At 46.9% G+C, this 16,554-nt stretch overlaps 1 protein-coding gene and 1 pseudogene across 1 annotated transcript in view; both read left to right on the forward strand.

The window, feature by feature from the left end:
• Window positions 1-16,554, forward strand: part of SYCP1 (synaptonemal complex protein 1) — a 1,049,791-nt gene that overhangs the window by 1,007,093 nt on the left and 26,144 nt on the right. The window lies entirely within an intron of this gene.
• Window positions 9,598-9,716, forward strand: LOC135053268 (5S ribosomal RNA; annotated as a pseudogene).

Raw genomic sequence — 16,554 nt, forward strand, 5'->3', positions numbered from 1 at the left:
GTGAGACATTTCTTACAGACCAGTGGATTGGATGACTTTCATGAATTCCTCTTAACTCTTCTAGATTTCACCTTACGCAGTAACTACTTTACGTTTAACAATCTCTTCTACACCCAGGAAAGGGGTACAGCTATGGGGGCGGCTTGTGCCCCCACTTACGCTAACCTCTTCCTGGGTTGGTGGGAGCAGGAAGTCGTCTTTCATGAAGACCAAGATCACTTCACTCAACATATTATCCTCTGGACACGTTATATTGACTACATTCTTATGATTTGGGGGGGTCACAAGAAGAACTGTCACAATTTCTAGCATTCCTGAACAACAATAATCTAAATCTTAGATTCACTTGTGAACAAAGTACGGAAAGCATCTCCTTCCTAGACCTGAGGATATATAGGGGAAGCGACAACTTACTAGCTACAGAATTATACAGGAAGAAAACTGCCACCAACACCCTTCTACATCAACAAAGTTCTCACTTCCCGCCCACCATTCAAAACATCCCCAAAGGGGAATTCCTTCGACTGAAAAGGAACTGTTCAAGTAAAGAAGTCTACCATGAGAGATGCAAAGACCTCACTAAGAGACTTAAAGAACGTGGATACAGCTCAAGACTCATCAAAAGATCAAAAAAATCTCTTCAAGAAATCCCGAGGGAGTCATTAATATTCCATCAAAAGCTTCCCGACAAAGAGGACAAAGTCCTCAGATTTGTAGGCACATTTTGCGAGGAATGGAGAGACATCAAAGGGATCCTTCAACAACATTGGCCTGTGTTACTGTCAGATAGCGACCTAGCGATGAGACTGATTAATACAATTGATATGAGCTGGAATCGCTTGCCTAATCTGGCAGATCAGCTGGTTCAGAGCCATTATACATCGCAACCGATAAGAAATCCTACCATCTTAGGTACTTACCCTTGTGGAGAATGCAAGGCTTGTTCCCATATCTCCAGAACCTCAGAGATAGTTGATAATTTCAACAAGAAGATACAAATTTTGAACTACTTCAACTGTAAAAGTACCAATTTGGTTTACTGTCTCACCTGTCCTTGTGACAAAAAGTATGTGGGCATGACTACCCGCATGCTCAAGCAAAGGGCTCTTGAGCACATTGGATCCGTCAGAAATGCCAAAACAGACCAACAAAATTTCAAACAATTGACCACAGTGGCAAAACACTTTCTTCAACATCATGCAGGCTCACCCAAGGAACTCAAAATATTTGGTCTTCAACAGATCAAATTAGGCATCAGGGGTGGCAACATAACAAGAGCCTTATTAAGGAAAGAAAGCGAGTGGACATTCAAACTCGGAACAGTAGCCCCCAATGGTCTTAATGAATATATCAATTACAGTGTCTTTCTCGAATAACCCAAAGTTAAGATATACTCCTCTTAGGTACAACCACAACACTCCCCCATCTTAATTTTAGGACTTCGTTCTCCTTTTCTCCTTCTCCCCCTTTCCCCCCCCTCCTCCCCCCCTTCCCCCCCTCCTGCCCCCCCCCCTTTCTTCCCCTCCCCTTTTCTCCCCCCCCCCCCTTCCCTACAACTGTCCATTTACTTCACAAAAAATTTTCTCACGGTCACTATTTAGTATCTAATTAGCACATCATTTTAGCACCCGATTGGTCACTTTCTCCCTTTCTTAAACTCCCCCCCCTTCTCTTTCTTCCTTCCCCCTTTTTTCCCCACACACCTTTTTCCACCTTCACCCTTCACATTACATTTACATTCCTGCCACCTTAATCCCCCATCTTCATTATCTCCCATTCACACTTCACACATCTCCATACTTATCACCTAAACCCCCCCCCCCCTTCTTTTCACAATTTCCATTCATCCCACACCTAGCACCTTCCGCATTTCAATTGGCCGCTAGGCGGTTCTGTCACATGCTTAATTTAGCATTAAGCCTTAACAAACATCACTCACTCACCACACTCACTCTTTTCATCCCACACCCCATTTCACAGGATATAAACACAGCCCCTCTTCCCGTCCCCTATTTTTCCACTATCAATTCTCAAGGCCCCTTTTAATACAGCCGCAATGGATTTTTTTCTTATCTCTAGAATCATAATTGTTTTTATAACAATTTCCCTTTCTTTATCCTCTTCATTCTCATCTTAAATTATAATTGGTAACCTATGGTTACATAACCAAAATAAACATTATTTCTCTAACGTCCTAGTGGATGCTGGGGACTCCGAAAGGACCATGGGGAATAGCGGCTCCGCAGGAGACTGGGCACAAAGTAAAAGCTTTAGGACTAGCTGGTTTGCACTGGCTCCTCCCCCTATGACCCTCCTCCAAGCCTCAGTTAAGATTTTGTGCCCGAACGAGAAGGGTGCAATCTAGGTGGCTCTCCTGAGCTGCTTAGAGTAAAAGTTTAAATAGGTTTTTTATTTTCAATGAGACCTGCTGGCAACAGGCTCACTGCATCGAGGGACTAAGGGGAGAAGAAGCGAACTCACCTGCGTGCAGAGTGGATTGGGCTTCTTAGGCTACTGGACATTAGCTCCAGAGGGACGATCACAGGCCCAGCCATGGATGGGTCCCGGAGCCGCGCCGCCGGCCCCCTTACAGATGCTGAAGCAAGAAGAGGTCCATAAATCGGCGGCAGAAGACTTTCCTGTCTTCATAAGGTAGCGCACAGCACTGCAGCTGTGCGCCATTGCTCTCAGCACACTTCACACTTCGGTCACTGAGGGTGCAGGGCGCTGGGGGGGGGGGCGCCCTGGGAAGCAATGAATTTACCTTATTTGGCAAAAAAATACATCACATATAGCTCCTGGGCTATATGGATGTATTTAACCCCTGCCAGTTTTCCAGAAAAAAGCGGGAGAAGAGCCCGCCGTGAAGGGGGCGGGGCCTATCTCCTTAGCACACAGCGCCATTTTTCCCACACAGCTCCGCTGGTAGGAAGGCTCCCAGAATCTCCCCTGCATCCTGCAACTACAGAAACAGGGTAAAAAAGAGGGGGGGGCACTTATTTGGCAAAATAACAGATATAAGCAGCTATAAGGGATAGACACTTATTGTAAGGTTGTCCCTATACATATATAGCGCTCTGGTGTGTGCTGGCAAACTCTCCCTCTGTCTCCCCAAGGGGCTAAGTGGGTCCTGTCCTCTATCAGAGCATTCCCTGTGTGTGTGCTGGGTGTCGGTACGTGTGTGTCGACATGTATGAGGAGGAAAATGATGTGGAGGCGGAGCAATTGCCTATAATGGTGATGTCACCCCCTAGGGAGTCGACACCTGAATGGATGGCCGTAATTAAGGAATTACGTGACAGTGTCGGCACGTTACAGAAAACTGTTGACGACATGAGACAGCCAGCAGCTCAGTTAGTGCCTGTCCAGGCGTCTCAAACACCGTCAGGGGCTATTAAACGCCCGTTACCTCAGTGGGTCGACACGGACACAGACACTGACTCCAGTGTCGACGGTGAAGAAACAAACGTATTTTCCAGTAGGGCCACACGTTACATGATCACGGCAATGAAGGAGGTTTTGCACATCTCTGATACTGCAAGTACCACAAAAAGGGGTATTATGTGGGGTGTGAAAAAACTACCCATAGTTTTTCCTGAATCAGATGAATTGAATGAAGTGTGTGATGAAGCGTGGGTTACCCCCGACAAAAAACTGCTAATTTCTAAAAAATTATTGGCACTATATCCCTTCCCACCAGAGGTTAGGGCTCGTTGAGAAACACCCCCTAGGGTGGATAAGGCGCTCACACGCTTATCAAAACAAGTGGCGTTACCGTCTCCAGAAACGGCCGCCCTTAAGGAGCCAGCAGATAGGAGGCTGGAAAATATCCTTAAAAGTATATACACTCATACTGGTGTTATACTGCGACCAGCAATCGCCTCAGCCTGGATGTGCAGTGCTGGGGTGGCTTGGTCGGATTCCCTGACTGAAAATATTGATACCCTGGACAGGGACAATATATTATTGACTATAGAGCATTTAAAGGATGCATTCCTATATATGCGAGATGCACAGAGAGACATTTGCACTCTGGCATCAAGAGTAAGTGCGATGTCCATTTCTGCCAGAAGAGGATTATGGACGCGACAGTGGTCAGGGGATGCGGATTCCAAACGGCATATGGAAGTATTGCCGTATAAAGGGGAGGAGTTATTTGGGGGCGGTCTATCGGACCTGGTGGCCACGGCAACGGCTGGGAAATCCACCTTTTTACCCCAAGTCACCTCGCAGCAGAAAAAGATACCATCTTTTCAGGCTCAGTCCTTTCGTCCCCATAAGGGCAAGCGGGCAAAAGGCCACTCATATCTGCCCCGGGGCAGAGGAAGGGGAAAAAGACTGCAACAGACAGCTTCTTCCCACGAACAGAAACCCTCCCCCGCTTCTGCCAAGTCCTCAGCATGACGCTGGGGCCTTACAAGCGGACTCAGGCACGGTGGGGGCCCGTCTCAAGAATTTCAGCGCGCAGTGGGCTCACTCGCAAGTGGACCCCTGGATCCTGCAGGTAGTATCTCAGGGGTACAAATTGGAATTCGAGACGTCTCCCCCTCGCCGGTTCCTGAAGTCTGCTTTACCAACGTCTACCCCCGACAGGGAGGCGGTATTGGAAGCCATTCACAAGCTGTATTCCCAGCAAGTGATAATCAAGGTACCCCTCCTACAACAGGGAAAGGGGTATTACTCCACGCTGTTTGTGGTACCGAAGCCGGACGGCTCGGTGAGACCCATTTTAAATCTGAAAGCCTTGAACACTTACATAAAAAGGTTCAAGTTCAAGATGGAGTCACTCAGAGCAGTGATAGCGAACCTGGAAGAAGGGGACTACATGGTGTCTCTGGACATCAAGGATGCTTACCTCCATGTCCCAATTTGCCCTTCTCACCAAGGGTACCTCAGGTTTGTGGTACAGAACTGTCACTATCAGTTTCAGACGCTGCCGTTTGGATTGTCCACGGCACCCCGGGTCTTTACCAAGGTAATGGCCGAAATGATGATTCTTCTTCGAAGAAAAGGCGTCTTAATTATCCCTTACTTGGACGATCTCCTGATAAGGGCACGGTCCAGAGAACAGTTAGAGGTCGGAGTAGCACTATCTCAAATAGTACTACGACAGCACGGATGGATTCTAAATATTCCAAAATCGCAGCTGATTCCGACGACACGTCTGCTGTTCCTAGGGATGATTCTGGACACAGTACAGAAAAAGGTGTTTCTCCCGGAAGAGAAAGCCAGGGAGTTATCCGACCTAGTCAGGAAACTCCTAAGACCAGGCCAGGTGTCAGTGCATCAGTGCACAAGGGTCCTGGTAAGATGGTGGCTTCTTACGAAGCGATTCCATTCGGCAGATTCCACGCAAGAACTTTTCAGTTGGATCTGCTAGACAAATGGTCCGGATCGCATCTTCAAATGCATCAGCGGATAACCCTGTCTCCAAGGACAAGGGTGTCTCTCCTGTGGTGGTTACAGAGTGCTCATCTCCTAGAGGGCCGCAGATTCGGCATTCAGGATTGGGTCCTGGTGACCACGGATGCCAGCCTGAGAGGCTGGGGAGCAGTCACACAGGGAAAAAATTTCCAGGGCTTGTGGTCAAGCATGGAAACGTCACTTCACATAAATATCCTGGAACTAAGGGCCATTTACAATGCCCTAAGTCAGGCAAGGCCTCTGCTTCAGGGTCAGCCAGTATTGATCCAGTCGGACAACATCACGGCAGTCGCCCACGTAAACAGACAGGGCGGCACAAGAAGCAGGAGGGCAATGACGGAAGTGGCAAGGATTCTTCGCTGGGCGGAAAATCATGTGATAGCACTGTCAGCAGTGTTCATTCCGGGAGTGGACAACTGGGAAGCAGACTTCCTCAGCAGACACGATCTTCACCCGGGGGAGTGGGGACTTCACCCAGAAGTCTTCCACATGATTGTAAACCGTTGGGAAAAACCAAAGGTGGACATGATGGCGTCTCGCCTCAACAAAAAACTGGACAGATATTGCTCCAGGTCAAGGGACCCTCAGGCAATAGCTGTGGACGCTCTGGTAACACTGTGGGTGTACCGGTCAGTGTATGTGTTCCCTCCTCTTCCTCTCATACCAAAAGTACTGAGAATCATAAGAAGGAGAGGAGTAAAGACTATACTCGTGGCTCCGGATTGGCCAAGAAGGACTTGGTACCCGGAAATTCAAGAGATGCTCACGGAAGACCCGTGGCCTCTACCTCTAAGACAGGACCTGCTCCAGCAGGGACCATGTCTGTTCCAAGACTTACCGCGGCTGCATTTGACGGCATGGCGGTTGAACGCCGGATCCTGAAGGAAAAAGGCATTCCGGATGAAGTCATCCCTACCCTGATCAAAGCCAGGAAGGATGTAACCGTACAACATTATCACCGTATTTGGCGTAAATATGTTGCGTGGTGCGGGGCCAGGAAGGCCCCTACGGAGGAATTTCAACTGGGTCGATTCCTGCATTTCCTGCAAACAGGACTGTCTATGGGCCTCAAATTAGGGTCCATTAAGGTTCAAATTTCGGCCCTGTCGATATTCTTCCAAAAAGAACTAGCTTCTGTTCCTGAAGTTCAGACGTTTGTCAAGGGAGTACTGCATATACAGCCTCCTTTTGTGCCTCCAGTGGCACCTTGGGATCTCAATGTAGTGTTGGGATTCCTAAAATCACATTGGTTTGAACCACTCACCACTGTGGACTTGAAATATCTCACATGGAAAGTGGTAATGCTGTTAGCCCTGGCTTCAGCCAGGCGTGTATCAGAATTGGCGGCTTTATCCCATAAAAGCCCTTACCTAATTTTTCATACGGACAGGGCAGAATTGAGGACTCGTCCTCAATTTCTCCCTAAGGTGGTTTCAGCATTTCACTTAAACCAACCTATTGTGGTGCCTGCGGCTACTAGGGACTTGGAGGATTCCAAGTTGCTGGACGTAGTCAGGGCCCTGAAAATATATGTTTCCAGGACGGCTGGAGTCAGAAAATCTGACTCGCTGTTTATCCTGTATGCACCCAACAAGCTGGGTGCTCCTGCTTCTAAGCAGACGATTGCTCGTTGGATTTGTAGTACAATTCAGCTTGCACATTCTGTGGCAGGCCTGCCACAGCCAAAATCTGTAAAAGCCCATTCCACACGGAAAGTGGGCTCATCTTGGGCGGCTGCCCGAGGGGTCTCGGCTTTACAACTTTGCCGAGCAGCTACTTGGTCAGGGGCAAACACGTTTGCTAAATTCTACAAATTTGATACCCTGGCTGAGGAGGACCTGGAGTTCTCTCATTCGGTGCTGCAGAGTCATCCGCACTCTCCCGCCCGTTTGGGAGCTTTGGTATAATCCCCATGGTCCTTTCGGAGTCCCCAGCATCCACTAGGACGTTAGAGAAAATAAGAATTTACTTACCGATAATTCTATTTCTCATAGTCCGTAGTGGATGCTGGGCGCCCATCCCAAGTGCGGATTGTCTGCATTACTTGTACATAGTTATTGTTACAAAAATCGGGTTATTGTTGTTGTGAGCCATCTTTTCAGAGGCTCCTTCTGTTATCATGCTGTTAACTGGGTTCAGATCACAAGTTGTACGGTGTGATTGGTGTGGCTGGTATGAGTCTTACCCGGGATTCAAAATCCTTCCTTATTGTGTACGCTCGTCCGGGCACAGTATCCTAACTGAGGCTTGGAGGAGGGTCATAGGGGGAGGAGCCAGTGCACACCAGCTAGTCCTAAAGCTTTTACTTTGTGCCCAGTCTCCTGCGGAGCCGCTATTCCCCATGGTTCTTTCGGAGTCCCCAGCATCCACTACGGACTATGAGAAATAGAATTATCGGTAAGTAAATTCTTATTTTCCCCTATCATTACACCCCAATACAGCTCACAAGAATGTAAGATTCTCTTCATTCTCATTTCACAAGCAAAAGAAGTCATATTTATTAACAGCATTTTCAATTAACTCCACTTAAACCTCTAAGACTTGCCTTATTACTATGCCTTATTTCTATCCTTATTTGACCCTTATCTTTCCTGCATTATAGTGGACCTGTCTGGAGCTCAGTCAAGAAATGCTAGATCAATGTTTCATTCAACAAACATAGTACTATATTTAACTAATGAAGCATTTCTGTGGATCCTATAAGATGTTTCCATGGATCCCCGGCATCTCTCACCCATTGGTCCTAGGACCTGTCAATTATATCTCCCTGGCATCTCCCATTCATTGGTCACAGTACCCGCCAATCACGCCTTCTTACAAAGCGATTGGCCAATGCTACAGTTAACAGGCACACACGGAGGGCTCACTGATCAGACGATCAGGTGAACAAGCTCCTCCCAGCGAAACGCGCGTCACTTCCGGTCCGGCGCCTGACTTCCGGGACCTCCGTAATGGAGCTCCGGCGAGCGGACTCCTCTCCAGCACATTGCAGGTATCTTACATCGTTCCCTGCAGCCTCCGACCAGCTCTCCCTAGAGGTACCTTATCCCCCTGTGCTTTCCCACGTTACAGGGGACAAGTCTTGTCCGCTCTGTGCATGCTGCACAGACAGGATTGGTCTCCATAGCAACAAGCTCCAACTAACAGCACTCACTAGTTGCCTATTTGGATACACTTAAGTCATTTAACCCTCACAGGGAGACTATCTATCAGGTGGTAATTAATGCACTAATTCAGTATTCTTCTAATTACCAGCCTAGTTAAGACATCCAAGACCCCTGCTAAAGGAGAGCTTTATTCATTTACACATAGAGGTTCCTTATACACAGTCTGTCTGTATTAATTCTTTATTAATTGTTGACAAATATTGATTTATATGTGTATTATTTTTGCAAAAGACAGACAGTTGTTTATGCTGCTAACGTGCTGGATCTTATGTGAAACATTTTTTCTTTCATAAAACAATATATGGTATTTCTGCAATGTATTAAGTAAATTATCCACCTATTTAATTTAGAATCCGTCAACTCAGACTGACATATTTCTTTTTCTATCAGAACATTAATACTACCAGGCAATTTGCTTGGACTGTGCAAACGTCGGTACATCTAATGTTTTCATATGCTTTTGATATTTTCAATGTCTTCTCACATAGGTTGATGTAGAGAAGTCATTTGTGCTCTAACCTTGTTTGCACCTTCAATTATATGATATACCTCAGCGAATAGGACATACCTTTTTCTGTATTGGCATACCCTAATTCCCCAGTGGGGAATTTTTCTTGTGCTCTTCTACATTACCACAATCTAGTTGTGGGAAATCTCGAATGTTATAATTTGTTTGGTCCATTTTAGGCCCTTCCTCTTATTTATCAATATTGTGGTTGTACTTGAAAGCTACATTTTGGGCTAGTGATTGGTCATCGGCCAAACATTATCCATTAAACTAACTGCCCCAGTATCAATATTACGATACGGGTCTCCTCATGGTTACTATTTTTTGCATCTAGTCTATGTGAAAATTTGGTTTCATTTTTACATTTAAAAGCAATGGGACACACTCTCCGGACACATTGAAGGAACTAGGAATACCTTCCCCCCATACCTTTTCGGACCTGCCAAAACCCACTCAAGCATTTGGTATTACCATACGCTTATAGGTATCTACTTGACTATCTACAGTCATACCATGCTGGACATGCCCGATCTCGTCTGATCTTGGAAGCCAAGCAGCATTGGGCCTGGTCAGTACCAGAAAGGGTGACCCTCTAGGAATACTGGGTACTGTAGTATCAAGGAACACACCTTCCGTGTATGTACCCTTTACCAATCAGTAATTTTCATCGTCAATACTCATTGCAGTATATTTACCTATGCTTACCTTTCCAGAAGGAGTCGTTAAAGCCGGTTTTCTTGTTTCTCTCTCATGAATATACTTATGTATAATAATTCATAAACTGATAGAGAAAACTAGAATCTCCAAACTTTCACTCTGATTAATGTCAAATATCAATACTCGCTTTAATCCCAGTTGGTGTGCGGACAAACCATCTGCCACCTACTTTATACCAAGTGAGTCACATATCATCATATTGTTATTTAATTCTTTTTTAACCACTTCTGCTGATTAGTACAGCATTATTCGTGTATTGTGTTTTTTTGTTTTTTCGTCTGATATTTAATAAAAGTTACGTTTTATCCTTACATCCATATTATAAATATTCCAATTTCATCAATAAGTTAATTTATATAAAGTGTGCCCCAGAGAGACACTAAAACAGTCTTTCTTTTGCTTCTTTGCAAAAACCCCTTCAATAGTTTGTTCTGAACTAATGTCCGGGAGCACCGCCAACTTTGTTCTACCCCAAAAGCCAGGCAGGCGAAGTCGGTAGCTTCATGTTGGTTACTATTCTTGCCTTGTATGGTATAAAAATTATATAAAAATTGTTGTCAACTATTTACAATCTGGTCCAGTGCAGATTCCAAAACCCCAACCCATTACCACTATATTTAATTAATGTTATTGCAGATATGAATAATCAAGGTATTGAGATTACTCCCCCCCTCTAAAAAAAAGACAACAATTAATACTGCTTGAGAGCTGCAGAATGTACTCATATTTCTCTTACGTCCTAGAGAATGCTGGGGACTCCGTAAGGATCATGGGGAATAGACAGGCTCCGTAGGAGACATGGGCATTTTAAGAAAGACTTTAGGTATGGGTGTGCACTGGCTCCTCCCTCTATGCCCCTCTTCCAGACCTCAGTTTACTACTGTACCCAGAGGAGACTGGGTGCATTACAGGGAGCTCTCCTGAGTTTCCTGAAAGAAAGTATATTTGTTAGGTTTTTTATTTTCAGGGAGCCTGCTGGCAACAGACTCCCTGCATCGAGGGACTGAGGGGAGAGAAACAGACCTACTTTAATGTTAGGCTCTGTTTCTTAGGCTACTGGACACCATTAGCTCCAGAGGGATTGGTACGCAGGTCTCACCCTCGCCGTCCGTCCCAGAGCCGCGCCGCCGTCCTCCTCGCAGAGCCGGAAGATAGAAGCTGGGTGAGTATGAGAAGAAAGAAGACTTCAGAGGCAGCAGAAGACTTCAGATCTTCATTGAGGTAACGCACAGCAGTAACGCTGTGCGCCATTGCTCCCACACAGCACACACAAACGGCAGTCACTGTAAGGGCGCAGGGGGGGCGCCCTGGGCAGCAATAAACCTCGTTTTCTGGCAAAAGTATATATATACAGCTGGGCACTGTATATATAAAGAGCCCCAGCGAGGTTTTTAGATATTTGAGCGGGACAGAAGCCCGCCGCCGAGGGGGCGGGGCTTCTTCCTCAGCACTCACCAGCGCCATTTTCTCCACAGCACAGCGCTGAGAGGAAGCTCCCCGGACTCTCCCCTGCTTATCCACGGTGAAAGAGGGTTTTAAAGAAGGAGGGGGGGGGGGGCACATATTTGGCGCAAAATACATACAGCGCTATCTAGGTAAACATATTGTGTGTGTTTTTTCCTGGGTCATATAGCGCTGGGTGTGTGCTGGCATACTCTCTCTCTGTCTCTCCAAAGGGCCTTGTGGGGGAACTGTCTTCAGATAAGAGAATTCCCTGAGTGTGTGGTGTGTCGGTACGCGTGTGTCGACATGTCTGATGTAGAAGGCTTTCCTAGGGAGGAGGAGGAGCAAATGAATGTGGTGTCTCCGTCGACAACGCGAAACCTGACTGGATGGATATGTGGAATGTTTTAAGTGCTAATGTAAATTTATTGCACAAAAGATTAGACAAAGCGGAAGCTAGGGAACAGCCAGGGAGTCAACCCATGTCTGTCCCTATGTCGCAGGGACCTTCGGGGTCTCAAAAGCGCCCACTATCCCAAATAGTAGACACAGATATCGACACGGATTCTGACTCCAGTGTCGACTACGATGATGCAAAGTTACAGCCAAAAGTGGCTAAATGTATTCGATATATGATTATTGCAATAAAAGATGTTTTGCATATCACGGAGGAACCCCCTGTCCCTGACATGAGGGTACACATGTATAAGGGAAAGAATCCTGAGGTAACCTTTCCTCCCTCACATGAGCTGAACGAGTTATGTGAAAAAGCTTGGGAATCTCCAGACAAAAAACTGCAGATTCCCAAAAGGATTCTTATGGCGTATCCTTTCCCGCCAACGGACAGGATACGGTGGGAATCCTCCCCTAGGGTGGACAAAGCGTTGACACGCTTATCCAAAAATGTAGCGCTGCCATCCCAAGAGACGGCTACCCTCAGGGATCCTGCTGATCGCAAGCAGGAGGTTACCTTGAAGTCCATTTACACACATTCGGTACCTTACTCAGACCGGCTATTGCGTTGGCTTGGGTGTGTAGCGCTGTAGCAGCATGGACAGATACCTTATCAGCGGAAATTGAAACCCTGGATAAGGATACCATCTTATTGACTCTAGGACATATAAAAGATGCTGTCTTTTATATGAGAGATGATCAAAGAGACATTGGTCTACTGGGTTCTAGAATCAACGCTATGTCGATTTCTGCTAGACGAGTCCTATGGACCTGGCAGTGGACAGGTGATGCCGACTCAAAGAGGCATATGGAGGTTTTACCTTACAAGGGTGAGGAATTGTTTGGGGAAGGTCTCTCGGACCTGGTCTCCACAAGACCACAACTACAGCTGGTAAATATTTTTTTTTGCCTTATATTCCCTCACAGCCTAAGAAAGCACCACATTATCAAATGCAGTACTTTCGGTCACAAAGAAACAAGAGAGTACGAGGTGCGTCCTTTCTTGCCAGAGGTAAGGGCAGAGGGAAAAAGCTGCACAACACAGCTAGTTCCCAGGAACAGAAGTCCTCCCCGGCCTCTACAAAATCCACCGCATGACGCTGGGGCTCCGCTAAGGGAGTCCGTCCCAGTGGGGGCACGTCTTCGAATTTTCAGCCACATCTGGGTTCACTCACAGGTGGATCTCTGGGCAATAGAAATTGTTTCTCAGGGTTACAAGCTGGAATTCGAAGAGATGCCTCCTCGACGGTTTTTCAAATCGGCCCTGCTGACTTCTCCCCCAGAAAGGGAGATAGTGTTAAATGCAATTCACAAATTGTATCTTCAACAGGTGGTGGTCAAGGTTCCCCTACTTCAACAAGGGAGGGGATATTACTCAACCCTGTTTGTAGTCCCGAAACCGGACGGTTCGGTCAGACCCATTCTAAATTTAAAATCCCTGAACAAGTTCAAGATGGAATCGCTCAGGGCGGTCATCGCCAGCCTAGAAGGGGGGAATTTTATGGTATCTCTGGACATAAAGGATGCATACCTTCATGTTCCTATATATCCACTTCATCAGGCGTACCTGAGATTTGCGGTACAGGATTGTCATTACCAATTTCAGATGTTGCCGTTTGGGCTTTCCACGGCCCCGAGAATTTTCACCAAGGTAATGGCGGAAATGATGGTGCTCCTGCGCAAGCAGGGAGTCACAATTATCCCGTACTTGGATGATCTCCTCATAAAAGCGAGATCACGAGAGCAGTTACTGAACAGCGTGTAACTTTCACTGAAGGTGTTCCAACAACACGGCTGGATTCTCAATATCCCGAAGTCGCAGCTGGTTCCTACGACTCGTCTGACCTTCTTGGGCATGATTCTGGATACGGACCAGAAAAGGGTTTATCTTCCAATGGAAAAGGCTCAAGAACTCATGACTCTGGTCAGGAACCTATTGAAACCAAAACAGGTGTCAGTGCATCACTGCACTCGAGTCCTGGGAAAGATGGTGGCATCTTACGAGGCCATTGCATTTGGCAGGTTCCATGGGAGGACCTTCCAATGGGACCTACTGGACAAGTGGTCCGGGTCACATCTACAGATTCATCAGTTGATCACCCTGTCCCCCATGGCCAGGGTATCTCTCCTGTGGTGGCTGCAGAGTGCTCACCTTCAGGAGGGTCGCAGATTCGGCATTCAGGACTGGGTTCTGGTGACCACGGACGCGAGCCTCCGAGGTTGGGGAGCAGTCACACAAGGAAAAAACTTCCATGGTCTTTGGTCAAGTCAAGAGACTTGTCTTCACATCAACGTCCTGGAGCTGAGGGCCATATATAACGCCCTTCGTCAAGCGGAGACCTTGCTTCGCGACTTACCAGTTCTGATCCAGTCAGACAACATCACCGCAGTGGCTCATGTAAACCGCCAGGGCGGCACAAGGAGCAGAGTGGCAATGGCGGAAGCCACCAGGATTCTTCGCTGGGCGGAAAATCATGTAAGCGCATTGTCAGCAGTGTTCATTCCGCGAGTGGACAACTGGGAAGCAGACTTCCTCAGCAGACACGACTTGCATCCAGGAGAGTGGGGACTTCATCAGGAAGGCTTCGCACAGATTGCAAGCCAGTGGGGACTGCCCCAGATAGACATGATGGCGTCCCGCCTCAACAAAAAGCTGCAGAGGTATTGCGCCAGGTCAAGAGACCCTCAGGCGGTAGCTGTAAACGCCCTAGTGACACCGTGGGTGTTCCAGTCGGTCTATGTGTTTCCTCCTCTTCCTCTCATCCCAAAGGTGTTGAAAATAATAAGAAAAAAAGCAGTACAGACAATTCTCATTGTTCCAGATTGGCCACGAAGGGCCTGGTATCCGGATCTGCAGGAGATGCTCACAGAAGATCCGTGGCCTCTTCCTCCTTGACAGGACCTGTTGCAACAGGGGCCCTGTCTGTTCCAAGACTTACCGCGGCTGCGTTTGACGGCATGGCGGTTGACCACCGGATCCTAGCGGAAAAGGGCATTCCGGATGAGGTCATTCCTACTCTGATAAAGGCTAGGAAGGACGTGACAGCTAAACATTATCACCGTATATGGCGAAAATATGTTTCCTGGTGTGAGGCCAGGAATGCTCCTATGGAAGAATTCCATCTGGGCCGTTTCCTTCACTTCCTACAAACTGGAGTGAATTTGGGCCTAAAATTAGGCTTCATTAAGGTTCAGATTTCGGCCTTATCCATTTTCTTTCAAAAAGAATTGGCTTCTCTCCCAGAAGTACAGACTTTTGTGAAGGGAGTGCTGCATATTCAGCCTCCTTTTGTACCTCCGGTGGCGCCTTGGGACCTTAACGTGGTGTTGAGTTTCCTTAAGTCGCACTGGTTTGAACCACTTAAAATGGTGGAGTTAAAATATCTCACTTGGAAGGTAGTCATGTTGTTAGCCTTGGCTTCGGCTAGGCGAGTGTCGGAATTGGCGGCTTTGTCTCATAAAAGCCCCTATCCAATTTTCCATATGGATAGAGCGGAATTGCGGACCCGTCCTCAATTTTTGCCTAAGGTGGTGTCATCTTTTCATATGAACCAACCTATTGTGGTGCCTGTGGCTACACGAGACTTGGAGGATTCCGAGTCCCTTGATGTGGTTAGGGCTTTGAAAATTTACGTGGCCAGAACGGCTAGAGTCAGAAAAACAGAAGCACTGTATGCAGCCAACAAGGTTGGCGCTCCTGCTGCAAAGCAGACTATTGCTCGCTGGATCTGTAACACGATTCAGCAGGCGCATGCGATGGATGGATTGTCGTTACCAAAATCGGTCAAGGCCCATTCCACTAGGAAGGTGGGCTCGTCTTGGGCGGCTGCCCGAGGGGTCTCGGCACTACAGCTGTGCCGAGCTGCTACTTGGTCGGGTTCAAACACCTTTGCAAAGTTCTATAAGTTTGATACCCTGGCTGAGGAGGACCTCCTGTTTGCTCAATCGGTGCTGCAGAGTGATCCGCACTCTCCCGCCCGTTTGGGAGCTTTGGTATAATCCCCATGGTCCTTACGGAGTCCCCAGCATCCTCTAGGACGTAAGAGAAAATAAGATATTAAACCTACCGGTAAATCTTTTTCTCGTAGTCCGTAGAGGATGCTGGGCGCCCGTCCCAAGTGCGGACTACTTCTGCAAGACTTGTATATAGTTTTGCTTACATAAGGGTTATGTTATTGTTTTCATCGGTCTCCGACTGATGCTATGTTGTTTTTTCATACTGTTAACTGATTAGTTTATCACAAGTTATACGGTGTGAATGGTGTGGACTGGTATGAATCTTGCCCTTGGTTTAACAAAAATCCTTTCCTCGTACTGTCCGTCTCCTCTGGGCACAGTTTCTCTAACTGAGGTCTGGAGGAGGGGCATAGAGGGAGGAGCCAGTGCACACCCATACCTAAAGTCTTTCTTAAAGTGCCCATGTCTCCTGCGGAGCCCGTCTATTCCCCATGGTCCTTACAGAGTCCCCAGCATCCTCTATGGACTACGAGAAAAAGATTTACCGGTAGGTTTAAAATCTTATTTTTATTCATCTATAAGTACTCCTTTGTATAGAAATAGAGAAGTAACCCTATAAAGAGAAACAGCATTGACGTGAATAGACATACCGAAATAATTGGGAGAAGTACAGAGATTTTTTACATTACTGGTGAAGTCATCTTTTCTAAATCAACCAATTTTTGCCAATTTGGATTGATTAAAAAGTTATGTAGATTGATTTTTAGTAGATTTCTCCAGGGCTCCTGAGAGCTGATTGGTGACAAGGCACTTGGGGTGTTGCCAAATCCGGGAGGCATGGCCACGCCACCTTCCAAAATAAATGAAAAAATACTATGGTCACAT

Source organism: Pseudophryne corroboree, chromosome 2 (assembly GCF_028390025.1).
Source record: "Pseudophryne corroboree isolate aPseCor3 chromosome 2, aPseCor3.hap2, whole genome shotgun sequence".
In the NCBI taxonomy this organism is placed as follows: Eukaryota; Metazoa; Chordata; class Amphibia; order Anura; family Myobatrachidae; genus Pseudophryne; species Pseudophryne corroboree.